A 16,722-nucleotide genomic window follows, 5' to 3' on the forward strand; every position below is an offset into this window, starting at 1 on the left:
TTTAATATTAAATGATATTTTACAAAAGAAATCTGGAGATGTATGTTTTAAGTTTCTCTTTTCTTTTCTTAGAAGAACTGGTTTAATAAAGATCATTTAAGCATAGGGACATATAGTATTCAGACCCACACTCCATTTCAGAAGGTGGCGGTAATGCAACCAAACGTTGTTTGCCAACTGCCATAAAACAAGAAGAAGAAGAAGAAGAAGAAGAAGAAGAAGAAGAAGAAGAGGAGAGAGAGAGAGAGAGAGAGAGAGAGAGAGAGAGAGAGAGAGAGAGAGAGAGAGAGAGAGAGAGAGAGACACACACACACACACAACAGAGAGAGACACGTGAAGCAAACAAACGCAGGTAGGTTAGGTAGAGATGAGCCGTTGCAAAATAACGAGCATGATATGGTTAAACTCATGTTGCATCAAACGGTCTTGACGCTCGAGCACAAGCTGTAAGTTTATAAACCATATTGCTAGCATAATAACAAGTAGACCTACAGTACGCAAAGTCTCCATTGTAGCCTATTTACGTGGGACATTTGGCTTCCTTCTTTACCCCGCCCATACGTTTACCAGCCAATGGCTGAACGGCCTTAGCACATGTGTTTTTGTTTATAAATTCTGGTCCGGTTGCAATTAATCACAGTGTGAAAGCGAACCGCACTAAAAAAAAAAAAAGACAAAAAAAATTGGTCCGGACCAAAGCAAGTGAACTAACGGACCTTCCTGGTGTGAATACGCCCTTAGTGTCATACCACAAACCATGCTACACACTCAGAAAAAACAAGTTCATGTAACTGAAAGAAACAAGTATGGGGTAAAAAGTGCAGAAAACTCGGTGAGAGAAAGTAAACTTAGGGCGTATTCACACCAGGAAGGTCCGTTAGTTCACTTGCTTTGGTCCGGACCAATTTTTTTTTTCTTTTTTTTTTTTTTAGTGCGGTTCGCTTTCACACTGTGATTAATTGCAACCGGACCAGAATTTATAAACAAAAACACATGTGCTAAAGTCGTTCAGCCATTGGCTGGTAAACGTATAGGCGGGGTAAAGAAGGAAGCCAAATGTCCCACGTAAATAGGCTACAATGGAGACTTTGCGTACTGTAGGTCTACTTGTTATTATGCTAGCAATATGGTTTATAAACTGAGCGCTGGAATCCCCTCTCTCTCATTTGTTTACTAAAAATCTTATATACTTCTGCATTTTTATGTGTTTTCTCCAGCATTTGAGATATCTGGACATCTGCCCAGATATCTAGGAGGCAGCGTGTCTCCTCAGAGCTCGGTTAAGCCACGGCTCATCTCTACCTAACCTACCTGCGTTTGTTTGCTTCACGTGTCTCTCTCTGTTGTGTGTGTCACTGGGCTATCCTACATTTCCCAAACTAGTGCAGTGCCCGTCGGAAGTATGTATTCCTATAGTGGGAGCTGAAGAAGATTTTTCAGTTGTGACCCATGTCTCCTCCCCACAAAGACACCTGCCCAGTTTCAAATCAGCGTGCCACAGACAGACAGACAGACACAAACTCACCAAATAAGTTAAAAGAAATTCTTGATTTATAGATAGATGATCAAATCACTCATGTTTTGTCTGTAAACTGTAAAATAACGTTGAGTCTCCGTTGCCATGGTTACCATCTAGCGTTTGAGCCAGCGCAATAATTTAGAACTGTCATCAGGCAACTGGAAATATTAGAGCGGAGAAAATCTATTTTACCGATATATTTTACATTTCTTATCCAAACAACGTCAAACTTAGCAGTGCACATCTTCGTGCCCGTAGCGAGACACCTGCCCAGTTTCAAATCAATCGGGCCAACGGTTCGCGACATATGCGTGCCACAGACAGACAGACACACAGACGCTTCTTGATAGATGCGCGAAAACTACGGGAGCTCCTCAAATCCAAAAAGGTAGATTTTTGCAACTTGGGTCGGATCGAGGTCGGGCTGCTTTCACACCATAAAGGAACCGCACCAGGGTTCGGTAGGAACCGCTCCAAGACCACCTCCTCAGCTGGGTCTCGGTCCGCTTGTTTGGTCCGCACCAGAGTTCGAGTGATTGTATTCACACCAGTCAAAAAGGTCCGAACCAAGCAAGGAAACGAACTTGAGTTCGTTTTAATCGAACTAAACAAGGCAGGTGTGAATACACCCTTAAAAAACTAGTATGAATTAAGTTAAATGTACTAATTCATCATAAGTCAGGACATTGTTTGCATTTACAGTGTAAGGAGTTTAATAAAGAGTGTAAGAATAAGATGTAGATGAATTTCAAAGTACTAATTTCGTCTTACCTGAGTAGAATTCAAGCCTCTCTTTGAGCTCTTCATTAATAAGGTTATTTTCCTTCAAATCTCCCAAAAGACTCTTCACTGTGGTCTTTGCCCTCTTTTCTCTGGCCATGGCGTTCTTCTCTCGCTCCAGACTTTCCACTCTTGCTAAAGCTTCATTGAGTCTGGCCTTAGGAGAGGTAGGAGAAGCAGGCAAGGCATAGCCATGATCCTAGTAGAAAGAGGGATGAACATGGTTTGACTGTCTAACTTCACACACATGAATTTGACACCACTAGAGTATGACCCACTGTCTTTCTTATATTCATCACCTGTCAAAGCCACTGCCAGCACTGTGTGTGTGTATGTGTGTGTGGGTGTGTGCCAGGAATGCATGTTCAACATGTCTTCAATTGTGTGTGTATGGGTTTATTTGTGAGTGTGTTAAATATGAGTGGCAGCAAATAAGTGAGATTTTAAACTGTCCAGGACCATTATGATATGATGTTTAAAACAGAAATACTCACATCATTAGGCTGAGGTTGTGGGTGTGAGGTTGCAGTTTTTGGGGCCTCTTTTTCTTTTTTCTCATTAGCCTAGGTGAGGCACTGCCTACCCTGCCGAGCCGGAAATTCACTATAGTGACAGATCACAGGCCCTTGTTGTCACTTTTCAGTGAGATGCGAGCCGTACCACAGATGGCCTCGTCCAGAATCCAAAGGTGGGCGGTAACCTTGAGAGCCTACGAATACACAATAGTGTATAAAGAAAGGAAATATCACTGCAATGCAGATGCCCTGAGCCGCCTTCCTTTACCAGAGAAAGCGGAAGTGGAGAGGCTGGAAGAGAGAGTTCTCATGCTGGAGAGCTCTGACATCACGCTGGTGACAGCTGATCAAGTGAAAGCAGGGACAGACAAAGATCCAGTACTCTCGAGGGTGCGAGAGATGGTAAGCAATGGCTGGTCATCAAAACTAAAAGGGGAGGAGTTTGCCCCCTATGAGGTGAAGAAACAGGAAGTCAGTATCCAGAATGGGTGTGTGTTATGGGGCTCGAGAGTGATTGTGACAAATCCAGGTCAAGAAAATATTATGAGACAGCTTCATCAGTGCCACCCAGGAGTGTCCAGAATGAAGGCGCTGGCTAGGAGTTATGTATGGTGGCCAAAGTTGGACAAAGATGTGGAACATACTGTCAAGGGCTGTAAAACTTGTCAAGAGCACCACAACATCCCTGCACCAGCTCCATTACAGCCCTGGGATTGGCCTGACAAACCTTGGAACCGTACTCATGTGGATTATGCAGGACCGTTTATGGAAAAAATGTTTTTTTGTGCTCATTGATGCACATTCAAAATGGATGGACCTGTATCCAGTGAAATCTGCCACTTCAGTCACCACAATTGAGTGCCTGCGTACCAGTTTCTGTAGCCATGGACTGCCTGAGTTGTTGGTGTCTGATAATGGCACTTGTTTCACCAGCACCGAGTTCAAAGACTTCATGAATAAAAATGTTATCTGTCATGTGAGCCCTGCACCCTACCATCCTGCCAGTAATGGGTTAGCAGAGAGAGGGGTACAAACATTCAAGAGAATGATGAAAAAATGTCCAGAGGGCAGAGAATGTTATTTAGCTACGGAGTGACTCCTCACACTACAACAGGTCTGTCCCCAGCAGAGCTGCTTCTCAGGAAGGTGAAGGAAAAACAAGAAAGACAAATAAAAGACCACAACAAAAAGGCAAAAGGACGCTGGTTCAAAACAGGAGACTCAGGAGACTGGGGGATGGGAGAGTCGTGAGGAGACATGTGGATCAGATTCACACTCACCACCAGAGACCAGGACAATGCAACAGCAACCAACAGGCTGCCTCTATTCAGCTAGGTCAAGCCGACGAAAAAAAACGAAGCATGGCTGGAAGCTGAGGAGGAGGTACTCAGTGGTGACAAGTTGGAGAAGCCTGCAGCTATTGAAGCTGTAGGAAGCTCAGAGACTGAACTAAGAACTGTAACAAATACAACTCCAGTGAGGAGACAGTCGAAAAGGGAAACTAAGTTACCCAGTTACCTGAAAGACTTTCAGTTGAGCTAAGAGAGCCTTATTATCTGTGCCGATGCACAGACAGGCGGAGCGGCAACATTCCAAAATGTCGAGCTTCGCTTTGCTGAGCGATTACTCGGCCGTGCTTCGGAGTAGAAAAATGCTTGGAAGTTTGTACGAGGCACAGGAAGTGTGGCTTTTTTGTCCTGAAAACGGCGTTTCGATACCTTTTACGGTTTGGTCAGGGTCGCAGTTTACGTTTTGGGGAAATTTTGGAAAAATCTGAAGAAATCATCGTTTATAATGGATCTCTATGGCCGCACTCTAACTCTCACTCTAGCTTCAGAGTTTCGTCGAAATTCTGAAAAAAAAAAGGTTCAATCTCACCAGGGGGCCACAGTTTTTGAGGTAGAGAAATAAAAAAATACATAAAAACGTAGGGATTTTTGTTGGCTTTCAGGTGGTGTGGGTTTTATTTGTGTGGGACGTACGGTTTGGACCGGAGGCTCCTCCAAGCGAGGGGTGCGCCGATCAGTTTTCAAATTTTTCCCCATGTGTGTGTATGTGGAAAGCGAGAGGGATTTTTCGACGATTTTTCGTGTCGCATATTTTTTTTCTAAAATGACTACGGCCACAATTTTCGCAGTAGGCGCGTGGGAACAACACTAAATTGTAGAAAACCCTCGGCTGACGCTCACATTGCGTTCGTTTTCCCGATAGGACTTGTAGTTTTTGATTTATGCGCATTAGTTGGGACCCCTAATCCTAGGGTCCAGTTTTTTTGGACCTCCCTCTCACTCAGGCAGAGGTGAGAGGCAGAAGGAGACTCCAGCAGCAGGTGGCCCTGGTAGCCATGACAACCGGACCCTAACGAGCTTACACACGCAGCAGAAGAGGAGCAAATTCACACAGACACAGAGTGCCAAAACATTAGGGACTCTCAGACTGTTACAGTAGGGAGGCAGAACACTCCATGGGAGGGGTCTGCTGCATGTACCTGCCCTTCAGTTTGTACAGTCCCTGACAAAAGTCTTGTCACTTATCCATTTTGTAGAAACAACAGTTTATGGGAATGGCTAGAGTGACGTCATCATGTCCAAAAAAGCCACTTCCGTGTCCATTCGCTTATATTCTAACGGTTAAGGTGCTCTGTCAAACTGGACTAAATAATAATAAAAATAATAATAATAATAATACATTTTATTTATAGGCGCCTTTCACGACACTCAAGGTCACCGTACAAATTGTTTAAAATAAAACACAATTCAATACACGAAATAGTTAAAATAAACGGCATTAAAATGGTGCAGTGCTGTGCCCCGTGTTGCAATAACAGAAACGACGTGAACAAAACGATCTCTTATTACCGATTTCCCCTCGACGAAAAAGAGAAGAAGTTGATACGGTAAGTTGGATCTCAAATTATGAACATTAATAACAAAAATAATAATAATAAACGGCTAGCGATTACTAGCGAGCTAACGTTACTAGCTAGGTACTACTAGTAACTAGTAACGTTAGCTCGCTAGTAACTTTCCCAACATACATTAGATAAGAATAAAACAGGATAGTTTTGTGCATGTAAATTCTGCTGCAGATGAGATGGCTGGTGGTATTTAAATGTATTATTATTTATTTAGATATTGTGTTTAAATGTGAAATAATTGGGTATAGTCTAATCAAAATAACAGTAAGCTAGTAACGTTAGCTCGCTAGTAATCGCTAGCCGGTTATTATTATTATTTTTGTTATTATTATTAATGTTCATAATTTGAGATCCAACTTACCGTATCAACTTCTTCTCTTTTTCGTCGAGGGGAAGTCGGTAATAAGAGATCTGCACCATTTTAATGCCGTTGTAGTCCAGTTTGACAGAGCACCGTAACCGTCAGAATATTAGCGAATGGACACGGAAGTGGCTTTTTTGGGCATGATGACGTAGCGCCTAGCCATTCCCATAACCTGACTTTTAATTAATCCATTGGTTTTAGAAATGGCTCATATGAAAGCTAAAACCCTCCCAAATTATGTTTGATATACTAAAATAAATTTGCTTCACTGAAGAAAGATTGATCATTTAATGAACACAGAAAGGTCAGATTTTGGCAAGACAAAAGTTTTGTCGCCTACAGAAAGTAATGTGAAAATTGAACAAATCATTTACTTCAAATACAAAAATATGATGCATAACATCAGTGAATTAAGTACTGGTGCTGTGAGATCCATATTTAATATCTTGTATGACTTCCATGAGCTTGAAGGACTGCATCCATGCGGTTCGACAATGATTCATACAATTTATTGATGAAGTCATCAGGAATAGCAAAGAAAGCAGTCTTACAAGAATAAGAAAAAGATTTGAAGAGACTGGAGATGTTTTTGACAAGCCCAGGTCCGGCAGACCCCGCAAGACAACTGCTCGGGAGGACCGTTTGTTGGCTCGAAAATCCAAGGCCAGCCCCTTTTCCACTGCAGCAGAGCTCCACCAGGCCTGGTCACCTCAAGTCCCCGTGTCAACCAGAACAGTTTGTAGAATTCTGTCTCGAAATGGCCTCCATGGTAGAATCAGTGCCCAGAAACCAGCACTAAACAAAAGGCAATTAAAAAAACGTGTGGCATTTGCCAAGGCCCACAGCCTGCTAAAAGGATGGACGCTGGAAAAGTGGCAGAAGGTGGATTTCTCAGATGAATCTTCGGTTGAATTACATCACAGCCGCCGCAAATATTGCAGGAGACCTACTGGAGCTCGCATGGATCCGAGATTCACCCAGAAAACAGTTAAATTTGGTGGCGGAAAAATCATGGTCTGGGGTTACATCCAGTATGGGGGTGTGCGAGAGATTTGCAGGGTGGAAGGCAATATCAATAGCGTAAAATATCAAGAAGTATTAGCTACCTCTTACATTCCCAACCATAAAAGGGGTCAAATTTTGCAGCAGGATGGTGCTCCATCGCATACTTCCATCTCTACATCAAAGTTCCTCAAGGCGAAGAAGATCAAGGTGCTCCAGGACTGGCCAGCCCAGTCACCAGACATGAACATCATTGAGCATGTCTGGGGAAGAATGAAAGAGGAAGCATGGAAGACGAAACCAAAGCATCATGATGAACTCTGGGAGGCATGTAAGACTGCTTTCTTTGCTATTCCTGATGACTTCATCAATAAATTGTATGAATCATTGTCGAACCGCATTGTAGCGACTAGTATCCAAAAGCAAAGCAGTCGCTGAGAGGCTAAGGTATGGGTGTTAGCTGATCGTCTGACGCGCTGTACAAACAAAGTATCCGCTGAGATCCAAGAATGCGTTTGACGGGTTTATTGAAGAAGTGGGATTGTACAACTTAATCATAACGTGCTCAAAGTGAAGAAAAGAAAAAGGATCCAGAGCACTCAAAGCAAACTCAGGGAAAACAAACTTAAACAGCGGTCAACGAGAAATACGGCCTCCCAGTAACTCACCCTCTCTCTCTCTCTCTACTTCCGCCCGTGCACCTGTCTTAAATTAACTAAATGTTACCGCCCCCAATTACTGTGATATGAAAATAAACAACAAAAAAGTAACAAAATATAAAAACCCAAGTAACCCAAATAAACTGTTAAATCATATTACTTAACATCTCATAATAATCAATGATATATGATACTAATAATAATAAACACCTTCATGGCTCCTACACACCAGCCCCTAATTATTAAGCTATTATCTAATAATTACCCACAATAGGAATCATGAAATAATTAAACTAAACAGAATACATAATCACATTACATTCTTCTTCTTCTTCCGTCTTCATGATCCTGAAAAAAGTCAGTCGGTAGGGCCAGAGGTTACCAGCACATAGCCCTGTGATCTGTGTTCACCACAGTCACTATTAGTCAAGCGTCAAAGTTAAGTCAGATGTCTAGTCAGAGGTCTAGGCCTTGTCATCTGTAGCAGCCGCCCCACCTCCAGGATCGGCTTCCTGCAGCAGACATACCTTGGTTATAGGCCGGTTCAGGCAACTACTCTTGGTCTTGATGCGCACCTGACGCACAAAGCCCCTTCGGTCCGGAAAGGTTTGCAGAACTCGTCCTACGACCCAGGAATTACGAGGCGCTGTGCTGTCCACTATAAGCACCAGATCTCCGGGAACAAGGTTTCGCTTCGCTCCTGACCATCTCTGCCGCTCCTGCAATTGAGGTAAGTACTCCTTAACCCATCTCTTCCAGAAAAGGTCTGACATATACTGGACCTGCTTCCATCGCCTGCGTGCGTACATGTCAGCTTCCTGGAAAACTCCTGGTGGGAAAGATGGTAATGACTTCAAAAGCAGCAGGTGATTAGGTGTCAATGCTTCCAGGTCGTGAGGATCCATGGAAGCTTTCGTTATCGGTCGGCTATTGATAATGGCTTCCACTTCACAGAGAACGGTGTGAAGTCCTTCTTCATCCAAACTTTGCACATTCAAGGTGGAGTTGAGGACTTTGCGGACTGATCGAATCAACCTCTCCCAAGAACCACCATGATGGCTGCCAGCTGGGGGATTAAAAGTCCATTTTATCCCTTTCTGAAGGAGGACATCATTAATCTGCATCTGATTCCACTGCTCAATTGATGTTTTCAGTTCTTGTTCTGCTCCCCTGAAATTCGTCCCATTATCTGAGCGCAATTCCCGTACTTGACCACGTCTTGCTATAAAGCGTCTGAGAGCATTTATGAAGGCATCGGTGTCGAGAGAAGGTGCCACTTCAATGTGGATTGCTCTTATGGCCATGCAGGTAAAAATTACTCCATACCTCTTCACGACACTTCTTCTGCTCCTCACCTCGAAAGGTCCAAAGTAGTCTACTCCTACCCGAGTAAATGGAGGTTCATCTGGAGTCACCCTTTCAGATGGTAAGTCTGCCATTAGCTGAGACACTGGCTGAGCATTCAAACGTCGACAGCTCACACACTTTGACAGAACACTCCTTATGGCTGTACTAGCTCCTAAGATCCAGTATTTCTCACGCAGCTTGGACAACATGTGGTTTCGCCCACTATGTCCCACTTCTTGATGGACGTGTCTCAGCAAAAGGGTCGAGATATGCAAATCTTTTGCCAGTATCATGGGATGCTTAGCTTCCGCTGGCATAGATGACCTGCTGAGCCGGCCACCAACCCTCAGAACCCCATCTTCCAATAGTGGGCAGAGTGTGTGGATGTGACTGTGAGCCTTGACACTTATGCCTTTTTCCAGCATGGCGAATTCTTCTGGAAACCTTCTCCTTTGGCTGAACTTGATGATCTCCAACTCCGATTTCTCCAACTCCTCCAAAGACAGGCAACTTGAAAGTCTCTTTCTCTTGAATGTTTCCATATCCCTCTCCAATGAACGTCGCTGTTGTTCTTCATCCGATCCTGATTGTGCAAGAGTCATATTCAACTGTCTCCTCTTCTGACAGAGAGATGAGAGCCAAGTTTTGAATCTCAAGATCCAGGCTACAGACTTTCTCAGACGAATCCAAGAGCTGAAGTGGTGGATCATGCGAGATACTGCATCAGCCTCCTCACTGGCCTCTACAGCATTCACTGTGGTTTCCTTCTTGACCTCAGGGTCATCTTCTGTTAGTCGATGAATATCCTCGGGGTTGACAGGCCACTCATCCTCTGGTTGAAGGAGAAAACGAGGCCCTGACACCCACGTTGCATGCTTGAGAAATGCATCACCTTTCACACCCCTGGAGGCGACATCGGCTGGATTACTTGCTGTTCCAACATACCTCCACTGAGAGGGTTGTGAAACCTTGCGAATTTCTGTGACTCTGTTGGCAACAAAGACTCTGAACCTGGATGTCTCATTCCTGATGTATTTGAGCACCGAAGTGCTGTCAGTCCAAAACACAGAGTCTTGAAGTTGCATGTGCAGCTCTTTTCTCCACAAGATGTCGATGCGACTGGCCATGGTGGCAGCGATGAGCTCCATTCTGGGGATGGTAGCAGGTTTCAATGGTGCCACCCTTGCCTTTCCCATGACAAAAGCACTGTGCACCTGTGATTGTGCATTTCGTGACAACAGGTAAGTCACTGCTCCATAGCCATCCTCGCTTGCATCACAGAAATGATGTAATTGCGCTGTAGTCACTTCCCCAAAGTCTGACGGTTTCAGACTCCTCATGATGTTACATTTCTCCAAATGACAGAGTTCATCCAGCCAACTTGTCCACTCCTGAGCCACGGTCTGGGGTATGACATCGTCCCAGCCAAGCGCTCTCCTGCACAGATCCCTTAAGATCTTCTTGGCAGACAAGACAACAGGACTCACAATCCCAAGAGGGTCATAGATGGAGCTAACCATAGAGAGAATTCCTCTCCTAGTGAGTGGTCTATCCTTAACAACAATCTTGAACTTAAAAGTATCAGACTGAATGCACCACTCCACACCAAGCACTCTCTCCATGGGTGGCAAATCTTGGTCCATATTCAACATTTTCATGTCTTTGGCTCTGTGCTCTTCAGGTATTGCATTTAAGACATCACGCCTGTTGCTTATCCACTTCGTGAGTCGAAACCCACCTTTAGCACAGATTGCAATGAGCTCATGATAAAGAGACACAGCTTTCTCCTCTGAAGCCACAGATACCAGGCAGTCATCCACGTAAAAGCTATGCAAGACTTTATCCATTGCTTCCTCGCTGAATTGTTCTTTATTGTCCTCTGCGCATTTCCTGAGGGCAAAATTGGCACAACTGGGAGAGGATGTTGCCCCAAAGAGATGCACCAGCATCCTGAAGTCCACATGATCTTGACTTAAGTCTCCAGCAGGCCACCAAAGGAATCTCAAGAAGTCAGCATCCTCTGGTGGTACCTTCACCTGGTGAAACATCGCCTCCACGTCCGCCATGATGACCACTGGTTCCTTCCTGAACCTGCTCATCACACCAATCAGTGAACTTGTGAGGTCTGGGCCCTGTAAGAGTTGAGCATTAAGTGATGTTCCTTGGAAACTTGCTCCACAGTCAAAAACAACCCTGATTTTCCTCTTCGTAGGATGGTAAACGCCTTGATGCGGGATGTACCAAACCCTGCCATCATTACGTTCCAAATCCTCTTCAGGTACCCTTTCAGCATAGCCTTTGACAACAAGATCTTCCATGAAGGCCTTATAGTCAGCATGAAATGAGGAATCCTTCTGAAGCCTCTTCTTCAGATGTAAGGCACGCTGCTCAATGATTTTCCTATTATTTGGCATTCTAACGTCCTTATCCCTCAATGGCAGGTTGATCTGATAATGACCATTGACCTGTTTTGCTGAACTTGTAACCAGCTCCATGAACTTTTGTTCCTCTCTTGACATGCCAGGCTGTTCCTCCACGCTGCATTCAGGGAAGTCTGTCTTAAACTGCTGCTGCCAAAGTTCGTCCAAAGTTACAACTGAAACTCTGTTCACGGTTAACTCTGGCTGCTCACCGCCACTGTCTTCACTCAGCGGCCCATTCACCGTCCAGCCCAGCATTGTTCTGATTGCATAGGGTCCATCTGCTACACTGCGAATCACTTGCAAGGGTTCCAAGGCTTTAGAGACATTTGTCCCAATTAACAGCTCAATCCCTGCATCAATCTCAGGCAAGTGAACATGCTTCAAATAAGGCCATTTCTGAATATCACCCTGTTTTGGAATGTTTCTCTTGTGAACAGGCATATGTGTTTGCGTGTAAGCCTTGGGCAGCTCACAGAAATGCTCCCCAGTCAAGCCAGCCACTTCCAGTCCTGGCACCACATGGCTGCTCACCACTTTCTCTTGGCCCATCGTCCGTAGGAGAATATGGACCTTCTTTCCTGGAATATTAAGTTTTTCCCTTAGAGCCTCTGTACAGAACACAGCCGTACTCCCTGGGTCCAAGAAAGCATAGGTGGTGACAATCGTATTGCCCTTCTTGGACTTAACTTGCACTGGAACTATTGGAAGTTTGCAGTCGCGATCACCAGCCCCTGTAAGCCCACTTGACATCAGGGCGCTGTTGACGGACACCTCTGATTTCCTCTCAGCTTGGTCCGGATCCTTGTCCTTTTCTTTTTGTGGAATGTGAAGAACAGTTGGATGTTTCAGACCACATTTTGCACAGGAAATCCGTTTTCTGCAAACTTTGCTCATGTGTCCAATGCATAAACAGCCAAAACAGACTCCCTTCTCTCTTAAGAAGCTTATCTTCTCTTTCTGTGCCTTCTTCCCCAACTGTGGACACAAATCCAAAGCATGTCCTTCTCCACAACAGATGCATGTCCTCCTTGCAGACTCCATATGCTCCTTTCCTTTAGTTCCAGGCTGAGTTTTGTGGATCACAGGAGCTACAGTGGTGGCAAAGCTGGTTCCCTTAATTCCAGAACGAGTTTGTGGATTAGGCTTGTTCGCTCCTCTATTAGTCATCAGTGATGGAGCGTCCTGTATGTTTCCAAACACTGGGTCAGTTAGAACCCGTACTTGCTTCTCTATGAAAGTTGTGAGGTCAATGAATGTAGCCCTCTGGCTGCGCCTATCCTGTAGTTCACAGGCTGCGGAACGCCACTTGTCTCGGAATTTGTAGGGCAACTTTTTTATGATGGTTAGCATGTTAGCAGGTATATCCAGTTCATGCATATATTGCACCTCTTCCATAACATTACAGCAACTTCTGAGAAAAAGGCTATAATCACGAAGAGCTTTTGCATCTTCATTCTTGATTGACGGCCATGAAAGAGCTTTTTCCATGTATGCGTATGAAATCCTCTGCTCATTTCCAAACTGCTCCTTTAACAACACTTTTGCTTTAGCATATCCTCTCTCAGACTCCATATGCTGGCAACTTCTGATCAATTCCTTAGGGTGGCCCCTTGTGTGCTGCTCCAGGAAATACAGTCTGTCACTGTGATTTGCAGTGTTCTTCTCCACACCGTTCTCGAAGGCCTTCACAAACGCATGATATTTTAGTGGATCACCGTCAAAGATTGGTATCTCCCTCTTAGGCAAAGATGAAAGGCACTGCTGTTGCACCAACAGTGATGTTATCTCATTTTGTTTGCTCATAATGCCAAACATATTGCTTTGATCTTCATTTGGACCAATATTTAAGGCATTTCCATCTTGCATTTGCATCCCTTCTAGAGTACTGTGATTCACTGCATACAAGTTGGATCTATGTGAATGAATCAACTGAGATGAATTTCTTTCCTTAGGTCTTGTTCCTGCATCCAGGTAAGCATGGTTGTTTCCATGTTGTGACCTTTGTGGTACAAATGACTTTGCTTTAGCACTGAGGGTCAATTTTTGTCCTTTTGCCAGATAGGAGTTCATTCCATCTGAGCGCTTTGATACAGAGGTTCTCTCACTCAAGATGCTTCGAGACTTGAGCACATCCAGTTTTGCCATGTTTGCTGCAATTTCCTCATCCAATTTAAGTTGCTCCTTCCTTTTACGCAGCCGTTCCTCCTCCTCTTCCAGTTCATGTATATCTTTTAATATTTTTTGTCTTGTCCTTAAAGCTGCCAAGTCAGCCTCTGCTTTGAGACGTGCAGAAGAAATACTGGAAGCAACAGACTCTCTTCCTGTGGCAGAGTTTCGTGATTTGGACACCCTGCTTCCCACATTTGAAACACTGTCATTTGGTTTTACATTGTCTTGCAGATCCTCTGCATCAATGATGGAGGCAGCCTGTTGTTGAGTTTCATCGGATATTGGAGGAAGCACCTGTTCATTCATTTCACCAGAATCAGTTTGAAACAATTCATCTGGCTCAATCAACCACTGCTCAACACACCTTTGAAATGTGTTGCTATAGGTCCTAATGCTAGAAAACCATTCATTATGGATCTTCTGTTGCTCCTCAGGGAGTAAAGGAATCAGCATGTCATGTGACTTGGTGGCATTTCCACACTGATCAATTAAACTCTCCAGAAGAGATTGTACTTGTGAAACATTTTCCTTATTTTTCATGAATGTTTTAATTTGTGGTATGAACCCTTTCATTTTATTCACACTCTTTCTTCTTTCATTTTGAAGCTCTTCGATTTTGTTTGCCAAAGCCTTTGCTGTGGGCTTAGATTGCCTTTTCCCACTTTCCATTTCAGAATTTGAAACAACACTCTTTTGACTCATTTTCTTTCTTTTTTCCAGTTACTTCTCAATACATGTGCATCCAGAAACTTCAACAAGTACAAAGAGCGTTACGCACATAGCAGAGCAGCGGCAATTTCAAAGAGACAAAGCGGAGATTTAACGGAGCATGGAGGTAGGCTACAGTGCATCCAAACACATCCACAGATCCATAAACGTCACGCACATTAGTAGAGCAGCGGCAATTTCGAAGAGACAAAGCGGAGATTCAACGTAGCATGGAGATATTACAGCACCGAATCCACACAATCAATGCCAGCGATCGATGACCAACTCAAACGGTGTTCAATCCAATAATGTCCCCAATGGACAAACAACAGCTTATGCGTGCCGCATTCCTTCCAATCTGAGTACAGCTTAATGCGCATAAACACCAGCAAGCCTACCTGGCTTTTGAGTGCGTCGTCCGAGGCTATGGCATAATGAAAGTCAGTGCAGTCTTCCTTCCTTTATCTCCGAAGATCCTTTCTCCCATTTGATCCTTGAAATGTCCGCAGTTGCTTTCCCAATGCCGTTTCTCGTTGACAAAATGTAGCGACTATTATCCAAAAGCAAAGCAGTCGCTGAGAGGCTAAGGTATGGGTGTTAGCTGATCGTCTGACGCGCTGTACAAACAAAGTATCCGCTGAGATCCAAGAATGCGTTTGACGGGTTTATTGAAGAAGTGGGATTGTACAACTTAATCATAACGTGCTCAAAGTGAAGAAAAGAAAAAGGATCCAGAGCACTCAAAGCAAACTCAGGGAAAACAAACTTAAACAGCGGTCAACGAGAAATACGGCCTCCCAGTAACTCACCCTCTCTCTCTCTCTCTACTTCCGCCCGTGCACCTGTCTTAAATTAACTAAATGTTACCGCCCCCAATTACTGTGATATGAAAATAAACAACAAAAAAGTAACAAAATATAAAAACCCAAGTAACCCAAATAAACTGTTAAATCATATTACTTAACATCTCATAATAATCAATGATATATGATACTAATAATAATAAACACCTTCATGGCTCCTACACGCATGGATGCAGTCCTTCAAGCTCATGGAAGTCATACAAGATATTAAATATGGATCTCACAGCACCAGTACTTAATTCACTGATGTTATGCATCATATTTTTGTATTTGAAGTAAATGATTTGTTCAATTTTCACATTACTTTCTGTAGGCGACAAAACTTTTGTCTTGCCAAAATCTGACCTTTCTGTGTTCATTAAATGATCAATCTTTCTTCAGTGAAGCAAATTTATTTTAGTATATCAAACATAATTTGGGAGGGTTTTAGCTTTCATATGAGCCATTTCTAAAACCAATGGATTAATTAAAAGTCAGATTATAAACTGTTGTTTCTACAAAATGGATAAGTGACAAGACTTTTGTCAGGGACTGTAGAAGAGCATAAAGGACGACCCTTCTCAGTGTCTCTCTCTCTCAGCCAGGCCTACTGCATCCTCGTCATCCTGTTTGGTTTGTTGTACCCTGCATGACATCAAACTCACACCCATCCAGTCACTTTGTTGCCAGCCTAGAGCCTAGCAGTAACACTGTCAAAGGCAAAATTAGGGCAGACAGCACGCACACTTGAAACTGGACGTCAGCATCATCGGCACAGTCAAAATTTCCGCAGGAATTTTCTAGTTAATAGTGTTGGTTGGCACTTTAAAGGAGTTAAATAAAAACAGTTATAATGTTCCTGTGAGATGTATAGAAAATGCTTAAGGAGGAAGGGATGTAGTAACTGTGGAAATTGAGAGACTTGTATAGTTGTCTGCCGGTCCACTAGGTGGCGCATTGAGTAGAGTTGTTACCTGTTAGAGATTTAATTGATGAGACGAAGAACTGAAGAAAAAAAAAAAACACCATAGTGCTGTGTTCTGTGTGAGAAGATGTGTCTGAGTTGTTCACTGTGTTGTCAGAAACAAAATAAACTTTCCCCATGTTCATTAAGAAGCCTCCCGTAATTTACCACAAGTGTCCCCTTTAAAAATAACTTTCTACTCCATTATGTGTGTGGTTAGATCAGTGTCTATAAAAAACTGATATATTCAAATCCGTCTGTTTAGTTCAGTGTGTGTAGACAAATAGGACAGTCCAGAGACTGTGGTTAGTTCACTTCAAGGATAGTCTGAATGTCTGGATTGTGTGGTTAGTTCAGTGTCTGTAACAAATGGATTCCCAGAGTGGATTCAGTGTGAAGCTCCCAGTAAATGGATGGATCCTCTGAGTAGCTGATTCTCACATTACATCCGTAGATCCAGTAGTTAGTAGTAACTCGATGGATACTTCAGGAACTTCTAAATGTTTTCAGCAA

General features: G+C 43.5%; 1 pseudogene across 1 annotated transcript in view; it reads left to right on the forward strand.

Annotated features, from left to right (window-relative positions):
• Nucleotides 1-16,722, forward strand: part of LOC311499420 (protein NLRC3-like) — a 235,836-nt pseudogene that overhangs the window by 177,813 nt on the left and 41,301 nt on the right. The gene's annotated exons all lie outside the window — the stretch shown is intronic.

This window comes from Chelon labrosus (genome assembly GCF_963514085.1).
Source record: "Chelon labrosus genome assembly, chromosome: 2".
Taxonomy (NCBI): domain Eukaryota; kingdom Metazoa; phylum Chordata; class Actinopteri; order Mugiliformes; family Mugilidae; genus Chelon; species Chelon labrosus.